Below are 7649 nucleotides of genomic sequence, written 5' to 3'. Positions count from 1 at the left end.
CAAAAAAGAAGAACAACAAGTTTAACAAAACAAAAGGTAGTTATTTTTTTTATTTCGAAATATAAAAAAAAAAAACAAAAGGCTAGATTTCTTACCTATTTTGTTGCACCACCGCCGTGGGTGGTCCCCGTCGACTTGTAAGGCTGCCAAATCCCTAGGGATTTGTCTAAGTTGTAAGGCTGCCAAATCCCTAGGGATTTGTTTAAGGCCACGTCGAAAAGGGAGAGAAAACAAATTATTTTTTTTTTTTTTATTTTTTGTTGAGTTTGATTGGGTTTTTAGGGATTTCAGTCTCAGATTTGTGTTTTACATACAAAGGGCTTCAAAAGGGGAAGTTTTGGGGAACTTCAGCCAACGGAGGCAGTGGCCTTTGTCGCCGTTGACCAGCGGCCCCGGCGGAGACCCACCGTCCCCTGGTCGATTGGAAAAAGGGTTGTTTGAGAGAAAGAAAAGGGTTAGAAAGGGATTTTTTTTAAAAAAATAAGGGTAAAATGATTTTTTTTTATTTTTTACTTATATAGGGTTATAATACGACGCTGTTTTGGGTTTAACCTTCAAACGCCCAAAACGACGTCGTTTTGGCGCGACCCAAGACCTGACCTGAATATTAGCAAGATCCGCGTGTTTTAGCGACAAGGCCTAATTGCAGCCTTAGTCCTTTCGCTTTTTAAACGCTTTTCAATACAGTCTTATTTCTGTCTTTTTTTCTTTTTAAAATTTATACCGTTTAATTCTTTTTTTTTTTGGTCCCTCTAGAAAACGTGCGCATTATGAGGTTGGGAATATTTTTCCAATCGGCCCCTTTTTTTTTGTGTGTTATATTTTAGTCCTTTATTTTGCTTTACTCATTTATTTATCTTATATAATTCATTAGTTAAATTTCAATTTAATCACCCATTTATTTAATCTCACATCTTTAATTGCCTTTTGTAAGGCCCAAATTTTGCCCGGGGCCCAATAAAACCAAACCTAATTTCAACCTTAGCCCGAGCCCAAATAAAAAAAAATTCCAAAAAAAATAATAAAACAGTCCAATTAATAATACATGGCCCAAATTAAAACCCCCATCAGCCCACAACCTAAACTAACCCTACCAGTCCACTATCTCAAAAATTTTCAGCAGACTACAAACTCAACCCCCACGTCAGCACTCCAGGTAGGATCCCCATATACCCCGCTCCATGTTTTCGCCCATGTTTCACGCCCCTCGTTCTCCACAACTTCAACACCTGCAATTGGAGCAAAGAAATAGGTAGAAAATGTATGGTTTTTGGCTATAAAGCCTTCAATTTTTCATAGTAAAAGGGGGGATCCAAAAATTGTATCACTCGCGTATTTTTCAAGGAATCAAACAAAAAACACACAGAAGGTTGATCTCCGATTTTGTTCTCTTTATTTTCGTTTTTTGTTTTCTTGCTTTTTTAATATTTCTTTTATTTTTTATACAAATCTATTAAACAAAGATACAAAAAATAAAAAAAAATAAAAGGAAAGAGGAAGGATTCTCACCAGATCCGGCCCCATCGCCGCGTTATCGGAGCCTTCCCCTCCGTTCGGCGTGGTTGAGTCTAAAAAGGGGGTTGAACCCTTGTCTTTTCGTTTTTGGAACTAGCCTCCAACAAGTAAAAAAGGGGAGAGCTAAAGGAGCCCATTTCGGTGTATCGCCGGCCACCGAGTGCGGTGGTGGCGCGGCGGTTGAAGGGCGGCAATGATGGGTTTCTTTGAAACCCTAGCAAAAAATAAAAGAGAAGGGAAAGGGGGAGAGAGTAGGGAAGCTCTCTGTTCTTTTTGTTTAAAGTTGGGGGAAGGCTGGTAATGGAATAATAAAATAAAAAATAAAAAAGGGGAAAGTTGGTAATGGAATAAAAAAAAGGAAAGTTTTTGTAACGCCCTAATTTTTGGGAATCCTGTGAATGTTGGCATAGGTTTAATTATGTTAGTGGGCCTCTAGAAAGCCCAAGCTTAAGATAGAACCCGACAATTTTAGTTAATTTTTGTTCCATAAGAAAAAGGGGGTGAAATTCTGAAATAGGACCTATGTGAAAATGTTTGAAAATGCTATAGGCTAAATTGAAGTGGCCAAATAAATAGGAGTGCAAAATAGGAGGATTTGCATGACAAACCTCCCATTTTACATGAAGTGGCCAGCCATCATGTTGTTGTAGACAAAATGTACACTTGATATCCATAATTTATGGTACAAATTGATACAAATTGATAATAGGTTAGGTAAATGTTCCATGATAATGGGTTAGGTAAATGTTTCATGATAATAAGTTAGGTAAATGTTCCATGATAATGGGTTAGGTAAATGTTTCATGATAATGGGTTAGGTAAATGTTTCATGATAAGAATATCATGTCTTTTGTATTAAAGAATTAAATGGATGAAATATGAAGTTTTATTAAAAGAAAAGGGTGAAAAGAACAAAGTTTTGTCCATCTTTGTTCATCATAGCTGAAAGTTAGAGAAGAGAAAGGAGAGGAGAAAGCTCTTGAGTATTTGGTCATTAGGAGGAGGAAAATTGAAGGTAAGTTCTTGGTACCTTGCTTCTATTTTGAGGTTCATGAGTTCTTCTTGATTCTACCTTAACTCTTGAAGTATATTTTGATTTTTAGTTGTGTTGTGAGCATTTAGTCATGAATTAAAATGAAGGAAATGGTTGTTGTTTCATGTTCTTTTGATGAAAAATGGAAGATAGGTGAAGTTGAGCCAAACAAATGAGCATGCATGTGCCTTAGATGTTAAAGGGAAAAATCAGCTAACATGTTGTGCTTTAAAATGACGAAATGGAGATTATACTTAAGTAAAATCATAGATATGTGATGATTGATTGGTGTTATACATGTTTAAATAACATGCATGCAAGGTATGTGTGAAAGAGTGATTTGGTAATAAATCTGCTTGGGACAGCAGCAGTAACGTGACTTTGGAAAATCACCATAAATTGTGGGAGATGAATTAGAAGCTAAATAAATTATGTAATTAAAGCTTAATGAGTCTAGTTTCAAATGAAATAAACTAGAATATATTTTGAATTCTGTACAATGAGAAATTTGATTCGTAATGAAGAGTGGTCAGATTAGTCAAACAGTGAAACATAGGAAACTTTAAGAAAAATCTGGTATTGATTGGCCATACCAAAAATTCTGAAAATTTTATGGATAGAAGATATATGAGTCTATTTTCAGGGAAAATTAACGGAACTTGATTTGGAGTTTCATAGCTCCATTTATAAATGATTTAGTGACTGTTGCTCAGGAAGACAGCTTGCAGTGAAATTATGATTATGTGGTAAACATTGACAAAAATTTGTTAATGAGTTGCTTATTGTTTTCTTATAAGCTTACAATGATCTGTAGGTGTGGTTGGCCGAATATTGTAAGGGGTTAATATGTAGTTTGTATTTGAATAGTTAGATTAACGTGTTAGTAATCCAATTGTAGGCGGTTCGTGTGTGGATCTCGTCAGCATATCGTCGCAAACAGGTGTGTAACTAACACCCTCTTTCTTAGTCTAGATCGGCAAAAGTCGAAAAGCGGAAATGCCGAAACCGGTATTTTGTAGATTTACGAGTGTACGAATGCTCGTGAGGTAAATCGATTAATTTTTTTGGTAAGCTGCAAAATTTGGACTGCAAAGTGCATGATTTCTGTGCCCTTGATATTTTTGGGCTTAATGGGCCAAAATTGGAATTATGGGCCAACGGGCCCAATTCGGTAAGAACCCTCGGTACGTGATTCTGTTAGTACGTGAAAAGTAGGAATATGCATGAAAAACCCTAAAATAGATAAATTACTGAAATACCTTTAAAAGTGGAAAATTTATAGTTTTACCCCTAGTAGATAAATTACCGAAATACCCCTAGGGTTAAATTGACCTAAATGCATGTTTGATCGTTGTTATTTATTGCATGCCATGTTGTTATTATCGATGCATGGGATTGGGATATTAACAGATAAGTACTGAAAGTGGCTTGTCCACATCTTGGAGGCTTTGCCTCAATTCTTCGATAATCGAGCAAAGAAGGTCGCAATTGTGGAGTGTTGGGTTTGGGTGGGTTGAGCTATTCCCCACATGGAGTGTATGGTATGGTACGGGTGGAGTGTAGTGGTTGGTGGGTTGAGTAGTCTCCCAAATGGGCTTGCATATGTTATTGATGTTGCATGTATTTTGAAATGGGCCTATAGGCCATACTATTATCTGAATAAGGGGCTAAGGCCCAGTTTATTGTAATCTGAAAAGGGCTCTGACCCAGTACCACTGTTACCTGAATGGGTTTAGGCCCAATGGGCTTGAGCTGACTTGGGCTTTGAATTGGTTTTCCTTACACACTGAGTTTCCCCAAACTCACCCCTTTTATTTTCATCCACGCAGAAATCCCCAACCATAGTGGGCTTGGAGTCGTGAGGAAATTGAGTGGCCACCGCTCGAAAGTTTGATTTTCTTCCGTGAACTGGACATCCTTTTAATTACGTTTGAGGTTTTGGGCTTTTAAATGTAATAAGGCCGCTTATTTATTTTTGATGGTTTTTAATATGTATTACTAAGATAGGTAATACTTATTTTAACTGTTGAAATTGGATAGCTTTAGGGCGCATTTTCATAAACAACAGTTGATTTCAAAATAACACGACAACAAGCAAAGCTTCCGCAATGAAAGTATTTTCCAAAATTAATCACTTTTCCTAAAAATGACTTAATCAAATCGGTTTCCTAGAAATATCCATGACGTTAAGGTGTGGTAATGGCGGTATGCATGTCTAGGATTGGATCCGAAGGGAGCTTGGTACTTAAGCAGTCCGATGGACTCACCACCTCCTCTCTGGTTTCCTACCTGGTGCACAGCTTCCATTTACTTTAATCATTAATGAATTAATCTTTTGAACATCAAGTACGATTTTCTAGACTTAGAATGGAAATTTTTTTTTAACGTTTTTGATATGGCATGCCGGATTCGGCCATAACTTCTGGGCCGGGTTTGGGGTGCTACATTTAGTGGTATCAGAGCCTAGGTTGCAACAACTCGGCTGTGGAATGGGTTTACAAAAACAAAGAATTTCTAAAGCGAAAATTTTATAAAGAATGCGAAAAACTCGATTTTCAAAATTTAGATCTTTAGAGGGTGGCATTCCGAATCTCCGGCTCAAGTCTGTAAGTATTACTCTGAACTCTTCTGAATATTTTTCTGTCTTATCCATCTGCATCAAACCCTAGATAGGATGATCTGAAACCATAGGAAAATCTAATAAGAGATGAAGTCAGTAGCTAGACTTGATTCTGCGAAAACAAACTACGAACTCTTGTCGATTCATAAAACATCTGTAATAAACACTGAAATATTAATTGATGCATAAGAATTCGTAATCAAGATAATACGACATGAGTACAAGAGGCCGTGGACGAAGCCGAGGAAGTGCTCGAGCGAGATCTTCGTCTTCGAGACATATGCCGGCGGTGGATGCACAGGTACCACCGGCAACAGAGGTAGAGTCTCATGACCACGGTGCCGAGGATGATGCCCTATCACAGGCAATGCTTCATGTTTTGGAAAGGGTTGCCGGAGCAAGTTCGGGCAACGAAATTCAGGGATCTATTTCTGAACGACTTCGGGCTAACGGAGCGGAGATCTTTAGGGGCGTGTCTGGTATAGCCCCGAATATGGCAGAATATTGGTTGAAGGCCACAGAACGGATTATGGACGACTTGGACTACTCTGAGGAAATTGTGAGTGGGGTATCTGTACTAAGTCCTTTGGGTCACTCAGTTAGGGTAGACAAACTGTATAGGGATGTACCCTTAGAAACTCAAGGTAAGATTTTCCCTGGAGATCTGATAGAGTTACCGTTCAGAGAGTTTGATCTCATTTTGGGAATGGACTGGCTTGTTAAGCATAAAGCGACTCTGGATTGTGCTGCTAAACGAATGGTGTTAAGGACCACAAAGGATGAGGAGGTTATAGTGATAGGTGAGCGAAGGGATTATTTGTCCAATGTGGTGTCGATTTTAAGAGCCGAAAAGTGGATTCAGAAAGGTTGTGAGGTCTATTTGGCATTTGTAAGTCAGTTGGAAGAGGAGGGACTGACAGTGGATAAGGTTAGGACTGTAAAGGAGTTCCAAGATGTTTTTCCGGAGGAGCTTCCAAGATTGCCTCTTAACCGAGAAGTGGAGTTTGGAATCGACTTATTGCTTGGAATGGCACTAGTGTCTATCGCACCGTATAGAATGGCACCGAAGGAGTTGGTGGAGCTAAAGGCACAAATTCAAAAGTTGTTGGATAGGGGCTTCATTAGGCCAAGCGTGTCTCCATGGGGAGCACCGGTGCTATTCGTGAAAAAGAAGGATGGTATGATGCGGATGTGCATTAATTATCGCCAGTTGAACAAACTGACAATTAAGAATAAGTATCCACTGCCAAGGATTGATGATTTGTTCGACCAGCTTAGAGGAGCTTCTGTATTTTCCAAGATCGACCTTCGATCTGGATATCATCAGTTAAGATTCAAGGAGGCAGATATCCATAAGACGGCATTCAGGACTCGGTATGGTCATTACGAGTTTCTGGTTATGCCATTTGGACTGACGAACGCTCCTGCAGCGTTTATGGATCTGATGAATCGTGTGTTCCAACCATTTTTAGATCCGTTCGCAGTCGTCTTTATTGACGATATCCTGGTATATTTTAAAACTGAAGCGAAACATGATAAGCATCTCCGTATAGTGCTGCGAGTGTTAAGGGAGAAGGAACTCTTTGCGAAGTTCAACAAATGTGAATTTTGGTTGAAGGAGGTAACCTTCTTAGGACATGTGGTCTCTGCCGAAGGGATTAAGGTAGACCCTCGAAAGATTGAAGCAATTTTGGAGTGGAAGCCACCGAGGACGGTGTCGGAAATATGGAGTTTCCTAAAACTGGCAGGATACTACAGAAGGTTTGTGGAAGATTTTTCTGTGATGGCAGCACCTTTGACAAAACACATAAGGAAAGGAGTACCGTTTGTATGGACTAAGAAACAGCAGGAAGCTTTTGAGAAGTTGAAGAAAGTTCTGACTGAAGCACTTGTGTTAATTCAGCCGGAGTCTGGGAATGATTTTATCAGTGTACGATGGCGCATCACACGTGGGTTTGGGCTGCGTGTTAATGCAAGAGGGTAAGGTGGTTGCATATGCATCACGATAGCTTAAGCCTCATGAGGGAAACTATTTGACTCATTATTTAGAGTTGGCAGCAGTGATATTTGCACTTAAGATTTGGAGACATTACTTGTACGGAGAAAGGTGTATTATATACACTGACCATAAGAGTCTTAAGTATTTGTTGACTCAGAAGGAGCTGAACCTTAGGCAAAGGAGATGGATTGAATTGCTTAAGGATTATGACTGTTCGATCGAGTATCACTCAAGGCAAGGCTAATGTGGTAGCCAATGTTTTAAGTCGTAGAACCGTATCTGATCTGAGAGTAATGTTTGCTCGTTTGAGTCTGTATGATGATGGCAGTTTGTTGGCTGAATTGCAAGTAAGGCCAACCTGGGTGGATCAGATTAAGGAAAAACAGTTGAGCGATGAGTCTTTGGTCGCTCGTTTTCAACAAGTTAAGGAAGGGGAAACTTCTGAGTTTGGGAGCCAGAAGAGACGATGCAACAGCAATACC

The 7649-nt window shown here is 39.1% G+C and overlaps 1 long non-coding RNA gene across 1 annotated transcript; it reads right to left on the bottom strand.

Annotated features, from left to right (window-relative positions):
- Window positions 1–897: 897 nt before the first annotated feature.
- On the bottom strand, window positions 898–1808 carry LOC128294207 (uncharacterized). Its single transcript, XR_008284518.1, has 2 exons — window positions 1510–1808; window positions 898–1229 (listed from the first exon to the last, which is right to left on the bottom strand). It is a non-coding gene; the product is annotated as an uncharacterized LOC128294207 (long non-coding RNA).
- Between the last annotated feature and the right edge of the window lie 5841 nt (window positions 1809–7649).

The sequence above is a fragment of the Gossypium arboreum genome, chromosome 6 (assembly GCF_025698485.1).
Source record: "Gossypium arboreum isolate Shixiya-1 chromosome 6, ASM2569848v2, whole genome shotgun sequence".
Taxonomy (NCBI): Eukaryota; Viridiplantae; Streptophyta; class Magnoliopsida; order Malvales; family Malvaceae; genus Gossypium; species Gossypium arboreum.
The sequence above is the reverse complement of the archived record's forward strand: the minus strand, read 5'-3'. Positions and strand labels throughout refer to the sequence as shown.